The 17,875-nt window shown below is 47.2% G+C and overlaps 1 pseudogene; it reads right to left on the bottom strand.

The window, feature by feature from the left end:
• Nucleotides 1–17,875, bottom strand: part of LOC119433164 (uncharacterized) — a 78,387-nt pseudogene that overhangs the window by 21,191 nt on the left and 39,321 nt on the right.

Raw genomic sequence — 17,875 nt, 5'->3', positions numbered from 1 at the left:
TTTATTATTGAAAGAAATGATGGGTGTATGCCTTGTTGCACCTCATATCGGGCGCGATAGTACACCGAATTAATTGTCATTACTGCTCGTTAAGTGTGGACCATGCTTTACAACATGGCTCTTTTAAGGGCTGCGCTTCTATAAACAAATACAAAAAAGAAAGGAGATTCCCACCTTCCAATTAAAAATTGCATAAAATGCGAACCACTTCGTAAGCACTAAACGCGGCGGGACGTGCCTTTCTAACTTCTTAGCGTACAGCAGGAAAGAATGTTTACCCAACTCGCAGGCTGACGGTGTACCGCGTCTCGACCCGGTTGTCTGGAGTCTCCCAGGCACACTGGAATGTTTCAAAGTTGTCTCCCGAGCACTCAGGATCAGGAGGCATCTGCGGCAAGTCTGCAATGTCAAGAACAATTGAATACTTGCTTGCCATATATATATATATATATATATATATATATATATATATATATATAGAGAGAGAGAGAGAGAGAGAAATATGAGAAGCACAACTGCACGGTTGTTTTAGGTTTACTTACCCAACAGTTTCGGTCGGCGGACCGACCAAAACTGTTGGGTAAATAAACCTAAGATAACCGCGAAGTTGTGTTTCTCATCTTTCTAAATACGCTTGGTCCATTGTAAAATCAAGCTACTATATATATATATATATATATATATATTAATAAAGGTTCTCTCTCTCTCTCCTTCGGTCTCACTTAGTACACCAACAAGGTGCGACACCTGCAAGGCCGCTGGCAAGCTCCTCATCATATTAGCGTTCTGAGACGCCTTCAGCGCAGCGATAGACCCTTCTATCGATTTCAGTGCTGCACCTTAAGGTGAAGCTTATATATATATATATATATATATATATATATCATCAGCCTATATTTATGTCCACTGCAGGACGAAGGCCTCTCCCTGCGATCTCCAATTACCCCTATTTTGCGCTAGCGTATTCCAACTTGCGCCTGCGAATTTCCTAACCTCATCGTCCCACCTGACTTTCTGCCGTCCTCGACTGCGCTTCCCTTCTCTTGGTATCCATTCTGTAACCCTAATGGTCCACCGGTTATCCATCCTACGCATTACATGGCCTGCCCAGCTCCATTTCTTCCGCTTAATATCAACTAGAATATCGTCTACCCCCGTTTCTTCTCTGATCCACACCGCTCTCTTCCTGTCTCTTAACGTTACTCCTAAGATTTTTCGTTCCATCGCTCTTTGTGTGGTCCTTAACTTGTTCTCGAGCTTCTTTGTTGACCTCCAAGTTTCTGCCCCATATGTTAGCACCGGTAGAATGCAATGATTGTACACTTTTCTTTTCAACGACAGTGGTAAGCTCCCAGTCAGGATTTGGCAATGCCTGCCGTATGCACTCCAACCTAATTTTATTCTTCTGTAAATTTCTTTCTCATGTTCAGGGTCCCCTGTGAGTAATTGACCTAGATAAACATATTCCTTTACAGACTCTAGAGGCTGACTGGCGATCCTGAATTCTTGTTCCCTTGCCAGGCTATTGAACATTATCTTTGTCTTCTGCATATTCATCTTCAACCCAATTCTTGCACTTTCTCGACGAAGGTCCTCAATCATTTGTTGTAATTCCTCTCCATTGTTGCTCAATAGGACAATGTCATCTGCAAACCGAAGGTTGCTGACATATTCGCCGTCGATCCTCACTCCTAATCCTTCCCAGTCTAAGAGCTTGAATACTTCTTCTAAGCATGCAGTGAATAGCATAGGAGAGATTGTGTCTCCTTGCCTGACCCCTTTCTTGATAGGTATCTTTCTACTTTTCTTGTGGAGAACCAAGGTAGCTGTGGGATCCTTGTAGATATTTGCTAAGATATTCACGTATGCCTCCTCTACTCCTTGATTACGCAATGCCTCTATGACTGCTGGTATCAGCAGATATATACTTAGATGGGATCTTCGAAGGTGAAACTTCATGTGAAAGGAACATTGACGATGAGTGCAAAGTTAGGCCCATCGCAGTGGCTCAGGGGCTGTGCGCTTTGCCGCTGGGCCCGTGCCACCAGGCCCGTGCCAACCCCCCAATATTTCTGTGTATCACGATACCTGGCATAAAACTACGCGCGACAACAGCCGCGTGACCCCCCCCCCCCTTCTCTCTCTCTCTCTCTGCTCCCCCACGCCCTTGTCCCCCCACACCATGGAATAAAGTAGGAGAGGCCATGACGTCACGTTTTTGACACCGGAAGGGCAGCCATCTTGGTGTGTCATTTCCCTTTGCCTCTCCAATCAGCATGCCGGAGCCAATGGGCGAGAGCTTTGAACTTGCGCTGTGATGAGCTGCCGGAAGTGTGCGCTGCTGACGCGCGTCAGAAGAAAAAAAAAAAATCACCAGCCATTCCCTTGTCGAGAAAATGGCGATAAGCGAAGCTTGTCGTGTGTGTACCTGACCTTCGTGGTGATTTTCTTTCTTCCTCTTTCTCTTTCTTCTTTTCTCTTTCGTTCTTTCTCTCTGTCTTTTTTGTCCCTGGTATGTGCCATTGAGCTTGGACCCTTTCTGCACTATCGCCAGTATCGGCCCACTTTTCAACGCGACACCGCCGCCGCCGCCGCTGCCACCACCACCACCGCCGACACTTGTGAGCCTATAAAGCTTCGCTTAAAAGCTACGAAACATTTGTAACAGCTTTAGTGAAGCAGACGCGCTTCTGTGTTTTTGCGTGGCACGTTGAAGACGACGACGAAGACCGGCGCCGTGATTACGTGTTGCTGACTGACACTCGCCCTCACAGACCCCCATAACACTACATTATAGTTCGCACACCACACTTCAAAACACGGTTTGTCTCGCGAACTGAACGTGCTTCGACAAAGATCCACACTGATCTCACTTTTCGGATGCTCAGAGCAGCAGCGAAAGCTTCACGAGCCCGGTTGCTATGGCAACGAGGATGTTTGGCACACCAGTCCCAGAACTCATTCGCGAGAAACACCACGTGACTTCCGCCACACACTCTTAAAACTCATCCCGACTGGCTGCTCATCCACACTCGGCTGCTGTTGTTGCCGATTTCACTTCTTGCCTCTTGATCTGCACGCCTATTCGGGGATCTAACCAATGGGACAAACCCGTTATGGGGGATTTTTCTCTTTGGCCAAGGATGTTCACGTGCGCATTTGCAGATGCGCAGTGATCAAAGTTTTCCGTTCGGACACGTATGCAGTGCTACTTGCCCACTTGCATACAGCCAGGGGCCCAACTTGTCTGTTGGGGCACATACCTATTGGCCCAAGCTATTGGGTCACTTTCGCGTACTGAGCTCATGTACTAAGCTTAGGGTGGGCGCTAAAGAAACCCGATTATTAAAGGTAAACCGCAGCCCCTCGTAATTGGTGTGCGTCATATCTCAAGTTCCTTTGCGGCGTGGAACCCAGTCAGTAAATCAGTCATACACACTTGTGCTCCCAACGTACAGTTGTCGTAACTGCCGCTTCCATTGTGCTCCCGTTAACGGTCACTGACCCTCATTCAAGCCGCCGTCGATCGCCTAACATATCTCGAAAAAAAAAATTGTGCGCACTGATGGGCATTGTTACAAGCAGTACTCAGCGCACACGCATAACAGCCAGCGACACATGACGATCAGGTGAGGGGAGACGTCGACTGTAGAGTAAACAGAGCAACAAAAGGCGCTTTCTCTTGAAAAGATAGGTTTCATTCGATACGGATTACCGAGAAAGCGCTTTAAAAAGCTTGAGCCTTCGATCAATATCGGGCGTTCGTTCAATTGCGCTGGTTGTTTCCAATCGCCGAATGCGTAATCTTATCAAAGGGCGGATGATTCCTGGAACGCCAACAAGCATTGTGCCTCACGGTTGATTGTGCCACAATGCCTTCCTTCTCAAGCCCAAAGCAGCGAGGCCATTCGGAAAAATGCGAAGTGGCCACTTTGGCCAACTAAGCTGCACAATTTGTGATTACGTTGAAGTCTCGGAGAACTGTGTGTCGTGTTTCCTATATATCAACTGCAGCAGCTACTCTCAACTGCACATTTATTAAAATTTACAAGCTTCGTAGCAGCTGGTGTGGGGCAAAATTCAAGGGTCGTCAAGAGCCTTCAAGGCGCAGACAAAGCATATTCAAGGAATAAAGCATCATTGTACCCGACAATTCGGAAGCGAAACACTGCCTTAAACAACGACCAGACTTTTTCTTTATTATTGCACACAGAGCGCAACAAATTGTGCTCGCTGAGCCTCTTTCACATAAACCATCACCAGCCACCATCAGCAAAATGGCTACCTACCTCGAAGATGCTAATCGGATTGGATCGGATTAAATCGGATTGCATAATCGGAGTATCAGTCGTTGCGATTCTCTCACTCCAGTAATAGGGGGTATCGAGTTTATCATGTCTTATGTATGTTAATAATGCCTGCGAATTCTTCTAATAGGACTTTAGTGTCGACAATGGTGTGTGGCAACATGTTTTAGGCAGCACGTTTCGATTCGGCGCGAAGGAATAACGTCAGCATTAATCATCTTACTCGTGGGCATTCCTGTAGTTTCTTGGTTGGAGCTATTTTTGGAGTTTGTGGAGTTTCAGGATGAACTGATTTGGCATATACTGTGCGGTTGGAGTCGCTGGTGCTAAGGTTTCCAAGGTTATATTTTTCGTCTTTGTGAGTTTATGTGTGGTATAAGTGTCGTACAGCATTGGTTGTCATGGGAATCATTGGAAGCGAAAGTGTTGGAAATCTTCATTAGATGGCAATCGATTACCTTTCGTATGAAGATTATCTTATCGAACTGCCTCGAAATGGCGTCAGTGATGAGCTTCGCAGAAGCGTTAACACATCACACGTTGTATCGGGGTAGCCGTATCTATATTCTAATTTCTTTATTCTCACTCTGTGAAATATATTTCGCTTCAGTATAAAGAGAAAAGGCGTAGCCGACATATGTTGTGCCTTAACGGGATCCTGAACGACCTTGGGGCTTGGCGAAAAAACGCAGTCCGCGGATAGCATACGCTGCTGTGAAGATAATATATTAGCCAAATTTTGATAGTCGTGAGCGCCGCGTGGAGCTTACAAGAGGATCGCGAAGTCACATTTTTCTCAAACTCTGATTTCAAACGAGGCATTCTCCTCAACCGCTTCGAAGCTGCCGGCGGCTTGCATATGTCGTCATGTGCAAGATTCCCATAGACGGCTGCCATTGGCCGACAGCTGCCATCAAACAACCAAGAAGGGTGTTTGGATCGGTCCGCTTCTTTCTAGTGTGTAAATATGATGCAATAAATATGATGCAATGGGGATGTTTGCCTAGCAGCACTCGATCTAGAGTTTCAACGGTAGACCGAAACAAGTCAAAGGGAGCTATGGCGAAGCGGGCGAGCAAGCGTCACCTTGTCTTCTTCTTCCTTCACCAGCACCGTGGGCCACTGCCTTCAGTACAATATATATATATATATATATATATATATATATATATATATATATATATATATATATAGGGTGTTTCAGCGAACACTTTCAAAAATTCCTAAAGGTTGCCTGTGGCAGATAGCACAATTCTAGTTAATGAGCTGGTCTACTTGAAGAGGCGGACATTACTTGCAGAAGAAATTTAAATGAATAATCGAATAATTAACAAAAGTTCACTAATTAAGTTTTTAACTAATTACCTGATGGCCCATATTGCAATTTACAGATTGTAGCCGTGGAGTTCGCAAGGCGGATACACTTGGAACGAATTCTCGGGATGACACCAGTTTCGAGATATCAATTCCCGAACTTTGCGGAGAAATGCATTGGCGTTCCAGGTAGTATCTTAAGAAAACGTCGCTTTATGCTTGAAGCGCAAAATTAACTGGAACGAAGGTGGCCGAACACGCCATCCATAACAGAATTGCCGAGTATATCGAGACCAACGACCTTTTCCCTCACAACATGATAGGTTTCAGGCCAGGCCTCTCCACCCAGGACGCCATGAAGCTTATCAAGATCCAAATCCTGGAACGCTGCACTCGGTACACGAGAGCCATCCTTGGTTTGGACCTGGAGAAGGCCTTTGATAACATCCGTCACGAGTTCGTTCTCCACGCCATCTCCAAACTCGACCTGGGCTCGTCCTTCCATGCCTTCGTCAAGTCTTTCTTGATGAAACGATGCGCCGTCCTCAAGGCTGGAGATTTGGAATCAGAGAAAATGGAGCTGAGTGGAAGAGGCACCACCCAGGGGTCAGTCATCTCACCGCTCCTCTTCAACATCGCAATGGTCGACCTCTCGAGATACCTAAGCAAGATCCAGGGCATCGGTCACACGATCTACGCGGACGACATCACTGTCTGGTGCGCGGGAGGCAGTGACGGACAAGTCGAAGCCGCTCTCCAGGAAGCTGTCGACACTACAGAGCGCTTTCTAACGGACACGGAACTCCGGTGCTCCCCAAAGAAATCGGAACTCCTTCTCTACAGCCCCACTAGAAAGGGCCGCAAGCCACAGAACTGGAAACCCCCCACCGAAATCGACATTAATCTCTACATCAAGTGCGGAGATCCGATTCCCAAAGTCGCGTCCATTAGAATCTTGGGAATGACACTCGAAGGGGCGGGCACAAATAGCATCACCGTTCACAAACAAGCAAAGAAGACGGATAGCGTCATCGGTCTAATCAAACGGGTAGCTAACTGAAGGAGAGGCCTGAGTGAAGAGAATCTGATAAGGCTAGTCCACGCTTTCTTGTTATGCCATTTCACGTACGTAGCGGCCATGCACGTCTGGAAGAGGGCCGAGCGAGACAAGCTGAATGCCATGATAAGGAGGGGGATCAAGAGCGCGCTCGGACTACCAAACTACACACGCACCGACCGACTTCTGCAGTTGGGCATTCATAATACACTGGAAGAAATTGCAGAAGCACAAGAAAGGGCACAGATTCTCAGACTCTCCGGCACCACGGCGGGCAGACGACTCCCGGCTAAAGTCAAAGACTCCTACCAGGGCCTTCCGAAAGAGCAGAAAGACCACATCATCGTATCCCGCGCCCCGCGCAATATGCATCCCCAGCGCAACGTGGAAAGAAGGAAGGCCAGGGCCGTGGCGCTCCTACGCCGGGCGACAGAACTACCTGGCGGCAGCTGCTTCGTTGATGCGGCTCAATATGGCAACAGCAAAAATTTCGCAGTAGTGTCCATCAACCACAAAGCACGTCGTCATGTGCGGCCGAGCAAGTGGCCATTGCCTTGGCCCTCCTGGACGAGAAACATGCCAACATTTTCAGCGACTCCAGGGCAGCCATCCGCGCCTTCAGCGTTGGAGCCGTGTGTAAAGAAGCCTGTCGCATCCTCGACGGCAAAAGCATTGCCACCCACACTCTCACGTGGTTCCCCGCTCACATGGGATCCATCATGGGAGGCCCCACAAACCTCAACGAGTTGGCCCACTCCAAGGCGCGAGGTCTCGCTTTCCGCGACCATGGAGAACTCCCCGGCCGGCCAGGAGTGGTGGAGAACAGAGATCAACCGACAACATACAATGAAATTACGCAGCACTTTCATCTCGGCAGGAGAGACTTTCCCCTTCCTCACAAGAAGTTAAATAGAGCGCAGGCATGGATTCCCAGATTATTGCAAACAGGCTCTTATCCCAGCCCGGCTTTATTACACAAGCTTTATACCGACACTTATGCCAGTAGTTCTTGCAGGCACTGCAATGACTTCGCTAGCTTAGACCATATGCTCTGGCGTTGCCCCTCATTACGAGGCACGGAACAAATACATGAGGACAAGTGGCTCTCCGCTATCAAGAGCCCCGATGCCGGGGCGCAACTATGGGCTGTCCAGAGGGCCCACGATGCGGCGGTCGGGCATGGCCTGACTGTCCCAACGTGGGAGCGGCCCGCTGCGCGCTGAGTCGCGTACCTCAGGACGTTCATTAATGTTTTACATCCATCCATCCTGCTTATCGGTGTCGTAGCCGTTGGGTCTCGCTAATTTCGCTTAGTTTTGAACACACAGCTAGCCTTGATCCACATTTTGATTGTTTGATTTTTGTTGATGAAAATTTTGATTGTTGTGTTCAACGTCCCAGAACCGCACAGTGCGAACACCTTACGTGAAGCGCCCCGGAACAATTTCGACCACCCGGGGTTCTTTGACGTTTACTGAAAACGTGGTGCACCAGCGTATTGGCGTACCGCCCACACCAGGATGCGGCTGGCGCGACCGGGAAACGAATCACCACCTTTTTCTCGGAGCCGGCGCGACGCCGTATCCGCTGAGCCGCCGCGGCGTATAATGCCACCACGGATCGCTTTGCTGTCGTACTACTTCCAAATACGGTTACCGCGTCGCCTCGCATAAAACGAGAATGGCAGCTGCAAACTTGACAGCAGGGCAACTTTAATAGCCATTAACACTCATCCCGGTTCTCATTTTGTATTTACGTCTACGGCGCTGGAGGTGCCGTCTGTGACACAAGCCGCGAGGTGCCGTCAAGCACGCCATAAAACTGTATGCGTCGGACGATCCTGGCAAGCTGCCCTGTCGTTTCCTCGACCATAGTGATTGTGGAATATCTCTCTCACGACTCGCTCACAGGTGTGCACGGGATCGAGAGCTTACCTCGAAACCGGCGGCACCTTATCGCCGATACCTTGGCATTCAGGCGGGACGCCGCAAAGCGAAGGCCGATGTCACGGCATTTGTATCGATTTCCATGCGGGTAATGCGTGTCCATCACGCCACTGGCTTGACGAGGACGGCTCTCGCATCGAAGGGCACCGCTATCTTCTTTTTAAGCGAAGCTTTATAAGCTCACAAGTGTCGGTGGTGGTGGTGTCACACTGAAAAGTGGGCCGATCCTGGTAATAGTGCAGAAAGGGTACAAGCTCATTACCACATACCAGGGACAAAAAAGAGAGAAAGAGAGAGAAACAGTGAGAGAGAGCGAGAAAAAGAAAGAGAGAGAGAAAGAAAATCACCACGAAAGTCAGATACACACACGACAAGCTTCGCTTACCCCCATTTACTCGACAGAGGAAGGGCTGGTGATTTTTTCTTTTCTTTTTATGTTACCGACTCGTGACGTACGTATGCTTCCCGCGTGTGGTGATGCCACGATTACGAGCACGTCCAAGAAACTCAACACCTTGTTGCGTTCTGAGCAGCTGTCCTCCGCTATCCCAGCTCCATTGCGCACCGAAAGTTGCCACAGACTCACGTTGCGCGTATATAGGATCTAATTCAGATACTCCGGACTCTGTGCATGGAGATGACTAACAATGTTTTCCAACTGTACAGCCCTGAACGTGATGGGAAGGACGACGTTAGTGAGCATGACAGTAAAGCGAGCATACTCAGTCGGAGTCACGAAAGTATTTTAATGAAACAGCAGAAGAACGTTCAACTCAGCACTACAACGAGAAAATATCCGCGCTTAAAGCTTAAGATTTTCCAGAAGGCGATGTCTCGGTGCCCTAACTGACCGTCAATAGACACATTACAGACTTACAGTGTCTCCTTACTCGTTTGTCATTTTGTGTATTTTCAATATATAACTTGCAGTGTCCTGAAAGCGCGTTCGGTAAACCCTAAATGGTTTAACATTGTCCACAGTGGGCTTCGGGTGAGGAACTTCAGGAATTAGTGTCATCCGAATCTCGCATCAACCGTAATCTTATTACCGATATTGTACGGCAGAGACGTTTTAGGCACTAAAGCCCCAATATGGCTATTGGGGAAGCCGTAGTTGATGGCTGGATTCGGATTGAATCTGACCACCTGGAGTTCCGTGACGTGCACCCAAAGGTCGCTACATGGGCGTTCTTCCACTTCCACCTGAATTCTTCCGCTGCTACTGCAGCGTGGAGTCGAACCAGCGAACTTGTGCAAAGAAGGAGATCGCCACAACCATCGAGCCAGAAAGGTATACTCAATCTACAGACTATCTGTAAAGCGCCTGTGGGCATTGGCTGTAATTTTACCTCGTCTGACATTCTCTCATCCTTCGAAACCTTTACTCCGTCACACGGCGGCGAGTTGGTTCTTACAGTGGCCAACCTCGCTGCTTTTCCCTCTATTTTTTTTCTTCCCCTACGCCTTAGACACACTGACCCCCCTTCTTTCTTCTAATGTTTCCCTCTTGCCCGCGTGTAAGGTAGCCAACCGGGCTTGACCATGATTAACCTCCCTGCCTTTGTTTCACTCGTTCTCTCTCTCTCTCTTTATTGACTAATATATGTACAGTTTCTCTAAGCAATATGCTCAGCGATCTATGAACCACAGCCCACGAAAAAAAAAAAAAAGATTTGTGTAGACTTCATATAGCCAAAAGGACAAGTAGAGAACAAGATTCAATAATAATTCAGGTTGTATTTCTCTTTCAGCGATATATCTGTTCATATAGAGTTTTGGCCGAAATTCCTTTACATTTGCAAGCCGTATTGTTGTCAGAGTGAATTGTACGTACATTTCACACTTCCACCTTTTTATTATCTCTCGTTGTTATTCCATTGTACTTTTTTGACATAATGATTGATATAATAGCGTAGAAACGTGGGCTGGTTGCTGTAGAATAGTACATATTTCGAAAAAGCAGCGCTCGTCTTCCGAAATCTGAACCATGCCTGCTGCTTGCTTTTTGACATGCTACGCTGCCTGCGTCGTTAAGCTTCTGAACATACGTTGGTTGAGGAATCTTGTACTTACCCACACTATAGAACCTGTTAACTGTGGGTAAATGTAGTATGTACTACGTATGAATATGTCTATAAACCGAAGTGAAAGTGAACACTCACAGCCGACAACGAGGCCAGTGGCGTTGTACACCGACTCGCAAGCGTCTCCCCTGACAAGGCAGTAGTAAGTCCCCGCGTCGGTGTCCGTCACGTGAGGCCTCGTCCAGGTGACGCTCGTGGCGTTGTTCAGCCGCGTCTCCGATTTAGGGACCGGGTTATCGCGCGAACGCACGATTCCCATCTGGAAATTCTGATCCGAAGGCCACCTGATGAGCGTGCACGTCATCTCGAATTCTGACCCATTCTTGAGCGTCACGTCCCGCGAAGAAACTGCGAACAGAAAGGTAAACAGGCAAATATTTGAGTGGTCGTTGATGGCAAAGAAAGTTCTCAGAAGGCCACCTGATCATGGCCGTTAAGTTTTGCGGACGAAAAACAGTGTCCCACGCCGACCTTAGATGTCTAAGCAGGCCACCTCGCCCAACCAGTTTTCTACGGGAACCAACTCCGTGCATTGCAGTGTTGGCCACCAGGGCTCGTGTCAGCGACTCGGTAACGAGCGCCGATTGTGCGTTCTGGGAAGGGACGGTGGCTCGCCCATTGTGCACTGCTAATTTATCCAGCGAGTTTCCATTCAGTCGGCGTCACGCGTAGGGTGATTACAGGCGGACAATGGGGGGAGGAGGGGGGGGGGGAGGGCTTAATCTTCTGGTTGTCTATTCTTGTTGGTTGACGGCACTCGTACCTTTCGCTACACTGCACGCAATTGTTGAGACGAAGCGTGGCCTCCGAGATCGCAACGACGCGCCGATGCAATCTCTGAGGTCACGGATGGAGTTTAGGCAACTGCGGGGCACGTGATCGTTCAGGTAGCATGAGAATGGTGGATAGTGCATGGATCTGTCTAATATTCGTGCCCCTTGCGGCTTTAGACATTCTTGTGGCTTTGCTCATTTGCGTCTTTGTAAAATTCGAAGCCATTGTATTTTTATAAATGCATGGCGGCAATAAGATGTGTTCCAAGAAACAGAAAGCGTGGTGCGCTCATATCGTTGGCCACAGTGTTCTCAATTACCTGAGCAGTGTTGTTCAGGTTGCTCGCCTCGGATCCAACTTAAGTAACAGACCAGCATCCCGTGCTTCTTCATCGATTAGTTCAGTGTTTCGGTTATTAAATATTTTTTAGCCTTTTTTCGAAACTTTTAGCCTTTTTAACTTTTTTCGAAACACGCAAGCAGCTAGCATGTGGAATCGTAGGCTTCCTAACTTTTTATTTGATAATAGACGAGCAACGAGCACCAAACATAGGTTCTTCTGAATTCCCCAAGTGTTAAACAGTGAACGTGGACTTTTAAGCAGGTCTGCATGGACGGATAAACCGTGCAAACAGTTCCGTATAACGAAGACAACGAAAAAGGCGTCAAAAAGGATGCTTGGAACGAAAAAGACGCCCCAAGTTAGCGTAGAGCTATAATGTGTAATTATGGCGATAAGGCCAAATTTATACCCAGATTCAGGTTTAATTCGGCCTTATCGGAGATAGGCTGAATCAAACCCGCGGTAGTGAAGTCTAAAAATTCCGATCCCGAAGGTAGTCTAGTCTAAGCAACCACATTGTGCACTGCCCCGGACGGCCTTGTCTTTCTTCGGTGTCAACCGCTCTTGAGTCGCCTTTCCATTGGTTCATGGAGAGCTTGCGCGCAATGTGACCAGCAACGGTCATTACTAAACATGATCCTGCTCGAAGACCCCCAGCCAAGGGACACAATGATAGCATGCACCCTCAGGAACTTGAAAGCACTTCTCGAAGCGATCGAGTTATTCTTTAGCTGATAACAAACTCTTTTGCTTAAGAAAGCTTCACGTTGTTTCTAAAGAACACTTCTTACTGCCTCGGCGAGTGACACTCACGTCAGAACTTAGTCCACTGCGTATTAGGAATGGACCCGAAAAAAAAAAATAAACGACAAGTTTAGCTTCGGGTATAGGCAGTTGACAGCAAGGCGAATAGAAATGCTAGAATCGCCCAGAAAGGGCGCTGCTATAATTGTGGCTACGTCGGTGCGATGATAAGCTAGCGCTGACAGAGAGACATTGCGTAACGTTTCGCTGGCCGCCTTATCTATATGAAGCTGCTGGCTCCCAGCCTTTTATTGCGCAAAGAAAACTTCGTGCCTGGGGCGCTATCCCCCCTCACGAGTTCTCCTATTTCATTCATAAACAACGCGCCGTTATGGAACGTAAAAGTGCGCCCCGAATTAGCTTACCTTGGGGCTGTTGTTTAAATGGACACTGAAGGAAAATTTCAAGCCGAAGTTAGATCGACCGATTATTCGTCTAGTATTACACAGTTGCCTGCTCTGTGCCAATATATGTCTTTGTTGCGTAGAAAAATTGCCACCAAAGGTCCCCGGTGCTGCTCTTGAACTTGAATTGCCCGCGTCAAAACGGATGAGTTGACGTAATCTTCGCGTGAGGTTTGTCTGTCTCTCTGCCGCTTTTTGCGAATCAGCCAGTGCTGAAGTCCCCAGTCACCATATAGTCCAAAATAGGTGGCGCCACTCCAATGTATTATTTCTATAAATTTTCCCGCTTGCAAAATCTCTGTTCTCGCTACGAATTAAGATATCGTTAATACGAAAGCTCAATGTTTCAATATAGCTCGACTGAACAGGAAACATTAGCTTGGGGTAGATTTAGCTATATATGCGCACGGGAATGCGGAAATAATTTTTTTTGGCAACCACTGCACCGGATTTCATTAGCTTTGTTGCATTTAAAAAAAAAGGAAAGTTAAAAATCTAGTGACTGCAGCAGCGGATGTTTGATTTACGCCATCAATATTTTTATATAAAGTTTGTTAAAGATCCCATACTTTCAGAAAACCGACACTATCACTTCACAACTGGGTTACTCAGTAATGAAAAATGATATCAAAATACTGTAAAGTACACTTAATAATGCACCTGAAGCGAACAAAATTTATCTATTCTAGATCGCTATGAAATATGCTATTATTATGTGAGTGGGACTTTTGCAAAACCCTCATAAACATTGCAACGAATTCACGTAAGCGGTAAATAATATACCAAATTTGTCCATTTTAGGTGTCGTTTACGGAACTGCGGTGTCTGTTTTTCATTCAGAGTTACGGATATTTAAACTTCGTGTTTCTGTCGTTCACACCAATTTTCGACCACTTTCTAAAAAGTTACCACAAGCCTCAAATAAAAAATTACGCTTCCTACAGTCACTACAATTTAACTTTCTCTCTTGAATGCCACAAATTTCGTTCACATCAGTTCAGGGGTTGTCTCATTAAAGCATTTCTACGTTTTAAGTGTATTTAATAAGTTGCATCGAAGTAGGCTTCGAGTTTAAGCTACCTCTTAATATTTTCCTCAAGTGTCCCTTTAAGAAGTGAAAAAAAAAAAGCCACACCGCTTGCAGGATTCTTGTGCACAATATTTATTTATTTATTTATTTATTTATTTATTTATTTATTTATTTATTTATTTATTTATTTATTTATTTATTTATTTATTTATTTATTTATTTATTTATTTATTTATTTATTTATTTTAACGTCCCAAAACTGAGAGGGGCTTGAGGAACACCGTAGTGAAGGGCACGTCGGCCACTATCGGACTACATAAGTTCCTTTGATAAAAACAAAAACATGGAGGACGCTTAAGCTTCGCCTTTAAGGGTAGGATGCGATGGCATTAAAGATCCCTGACTGCTTCTTACGCTTCCCGGCAACTGCAGCTTATGTAACCGTAATGTTTACCGGAATACGGTGGCGGCGAACGCTATGCACGAATGCGAGCTTTCTAGTAGAAACGCGGCTCTTGCGTGGGCCGATCCCAAAGGTAGTGCACATCCGCGCCAAAAATCGCATCATTTTCAGGTTTCTGCTATTGTTTCGCGCATTTAATATTTCAATCTGAGAAGAGCGAGAGAGCAAGGAGAGGAAAGGCAGGGAGGTCAACCAGACGAGCGTCCGTTTGCTACCCTGCACTAGGGGTAAGAGAAAGGGAATAGAAAAAGGAAGAGAGAGAGAGAGAGAGTACTGAGTACACGTGGGACGATGTACAGGGACACTATAAGCGGTCTCTTAAACCGGCGCACTTCAAGTAGTGTACGGGTGCCCGAATCGCTTTTTGTGCCAGTGACGGGTGTAGTCACGGTCAGAGTATCTGTGACTCAGAGAACGGTCTCGAGTCCAGTTGATTTAAAGTTGTCCTGAGAGAGAGGCGTTGTACGTCGTAGCGAGGACAGGTACACAGTAGGTGCTCGATGGTTTCCTCGCACCTACAGGAGTCGCACATCGAGCTCTCGGCCATTCACATTCGATATGAGTAAGCATTCGTGAACGCCACTCCCAGCCACAGGCGGCACAGCAAGGTTGCTTCGCCGCGGGAAAGGCTAGATGGCAGTTGTAGCCGTAGCAAGGGGTCCAATGATACAATCGGCAATTGAAGGCGCTTGAACTCCAGAAAGCTTGTGAGTTTTTGCGTGCAAGCAGACGAAGTTCCCTGGAAGTGTCCATCCTCGACAAAGGTATTGGATGTGTCTGGGTGTCGTCGTGGGCAGACCGGGCAGCCCTGTCAGCAAAGTAGAAGATTTACCATAAAACGTATGCGCTGTTGTTTATTTGTTTTATGACATTTGTTTTTGGGCTGTCATTCTCAAAGTTAACGTTAACCTTAAGAGACAGGAAGAGAGCGGTGTGGATCAGAGAGCAAACGGGGATAGGCAATATCTTAATTGACATCAAGAGAACAGAAATGGAGCTGGGCAGGCCATGTAATGCGTAGGATGGATAACCGGTGGACCATTAGAACCAAGAATGGATACCAAGAGAAGGGAAGCGCAGTCGAGGACGGCAGAAAACTAGGTGGGGTGATGAAGTTCGGTATGAAGTTCGGAAATTTGCAGGCGCAAGTTGGAATCAGCTAGCGCAAGACAGGGGTAATTGAAGATCGCCGCCGCCGCCGCCGCCGCGCCGCCGCTGCTGCTGCTGCTGCTGCTGCTGCTGCTGCTGCTGATGATGATGATGATTCTCAAAATTGCGAGGAATAGCTTTGTCAAGAATGTAAATGTAAGACAAGGTATGAGCAACTTTAGAGATAGAATGGTGTGGGAATATAACCCGCGTATATCTCATGTCATATATGGCATACACATTTTCTCTAATGGACGACGCCGCGGACACCAACACCGGATTTTCTGCGACACAGGGCTCTTAACGCTGTCGCGTTAAATTTGTTACCTGGTGGAAAAATTGGCGTTGCGAGCTATTGGCAGACTTTGCCTCTATACATAGCAAGTAAAAAAAAAAAAAGAAAAGAAGAACTCTACATCGACAATAGAAGGCGCTTATTGCGGCATACAACGCCCGTTAGGAAAACTCGCATAGAGGGTGCCGCCGGATTTCCTCCTAGGTATAGTAATGTAAGAAAGTCTACACTGACGGGAGGCGTTCGTCGCGAAAGAAAGTACACGTGGCGACACTTCAGGCCCACCGTTTGCGAGGGCACCCAGGTTTCGTCATCGTCCTCGACGACAGCGGCGACGGACACTTTGGTCCTTGATGTCATTTCGATAGCAGGGATAAAAAAAAAACGCTACAAAGCTGGCGAGCCGACGATATCAAAATTTCTCGTGAGCGTTATTCCCACAGTGGCGTAAGGGACGTGTTTATCTCACGGCACTTCAAGAGAAGGAGAGAGGAAGGGGAATGGTAGAAAAAGCTTTTTCTCGGGAGCTTCTATCCAAATACATGGGAAAGCAGAACGCGACAGACTTCTCTGCCGAGCTCCAGCAAAAAATCGGTCCCTTGTGCGTGCGCCACGCAGTCATCCTCACGAAAATCGCGAGATGTCGATAATTTGCCGTTTTATGCCTGCGTAATGGTTAGGAAGGTAGGCATGATGATGTTAGAAGGTAGAAATAGGTAGGATGACGGAGGTTAGGTTAGGTTAAGAGGTAGGATTATGGATGCATTTGTTGCAATGAGGGCATTTAGGTATCATTTGTTTTATCACTCAGTAATTCTGTTTAAAAAAAAAAAACTGGCAGCCTGGACATTTACCATAAGGGTGGTAAACGTATAGTAGTGCTTCGGAGTGTCTCTTGCGTTCTAACTCAATCGGCGTCTACTGGCGACGACGTTCCTTGCGCGTTCCTGACGCTTTTTCGCAGCCGATTCCCGCCAACGTTCCCCGCTATCTGGCGCCGCGAAGGCTCACCTTTGGGCAGTGCCAAATGGCAAGGGCAGTGCCTTGTTATATGAGGCTCGAGCCGGTAGCCTAAGGACAAAAACATACCGGAGCAAATATTCGTTATTAGATGAGGCATGTGTACGCTGCAGCAAACATCCGGAGACCACTCAGCACATCCTAATGGAATGCGAAGGGATTCACCCAGTGAGATGGCAAGGGGATGGGCGTCTAATTCTTATCCGGATTCTTATCTAATGGCAGCCATTAAATCGTCATCGATCATCATCATTTGCACGTGTGTACAGGCGCATGCGCGCGATGAAAACGCAGCACTGACGACGCAGTTTCGCCACATACGCAATCACCGTGGCGTCGGATGTGCCTATGACACCTGGTAGCCCCCAGGATGCTGTTTACGCATGCGCAGCAGCAAAAGCCCTGCGTGCTTGCTGTCTCTGTCTTTCCTTAACCCGTCGAGCGAAACTGTAATTATAAAAGACTGCGCACACTTATGGACTTGTATTTGTAAATGTGCAACGAAGTCGCTGCTGCTTCTTAGAATGAACGTTTAACTTGCGTGTTATGACCAATTGCTCTGAAAGAGGCATCAACTGATTTTCTTTCTTTTTCGCTGCCCTTTCTACCAGTGTAGGACAACAAACCAGGTGCAATGCGCATGTGGTCAACAAGCAGCTAAATCTAAGTACACGAGCGTGTATGTGAATTTAGGTTCCACTTAAAAGTAGCCTTCGTGTCCTGGAATCGAACCTGCGACCTCGTGCTCAACAGCACAACGCCACAAACGCTGCGGGTTGAAGTTAGAAGAGCATTGTCGACATGATATTTTCACCTTCTCTCTCTCTCTCTCTCTTTCTCTCTGCGTTAAATAAAGAGGTTCAAACCCTCTAACACCTCCACCCCC

The sequence above is a fragment of the Dermacentor silvarum genome, chromosome 11 (genome assembly GCF_013339745.2).
Source record: "Dermacentor silvarum isolate Dsil-2018 chromosome 11, BIME_Dsil_1.4, whole genome shotgun sequence".
NCBI lineage: Eukaryota > Metazoa > Arthropoda > Arachnida > Ixodida > Ixodidae > Dermacentor > Dermacentor silvarum.
The sequence above is the reverse complement of the archived record's forward strand: the minus strand, read 5'-3'. Positions and strand labels throughout refer to the sequence as shown.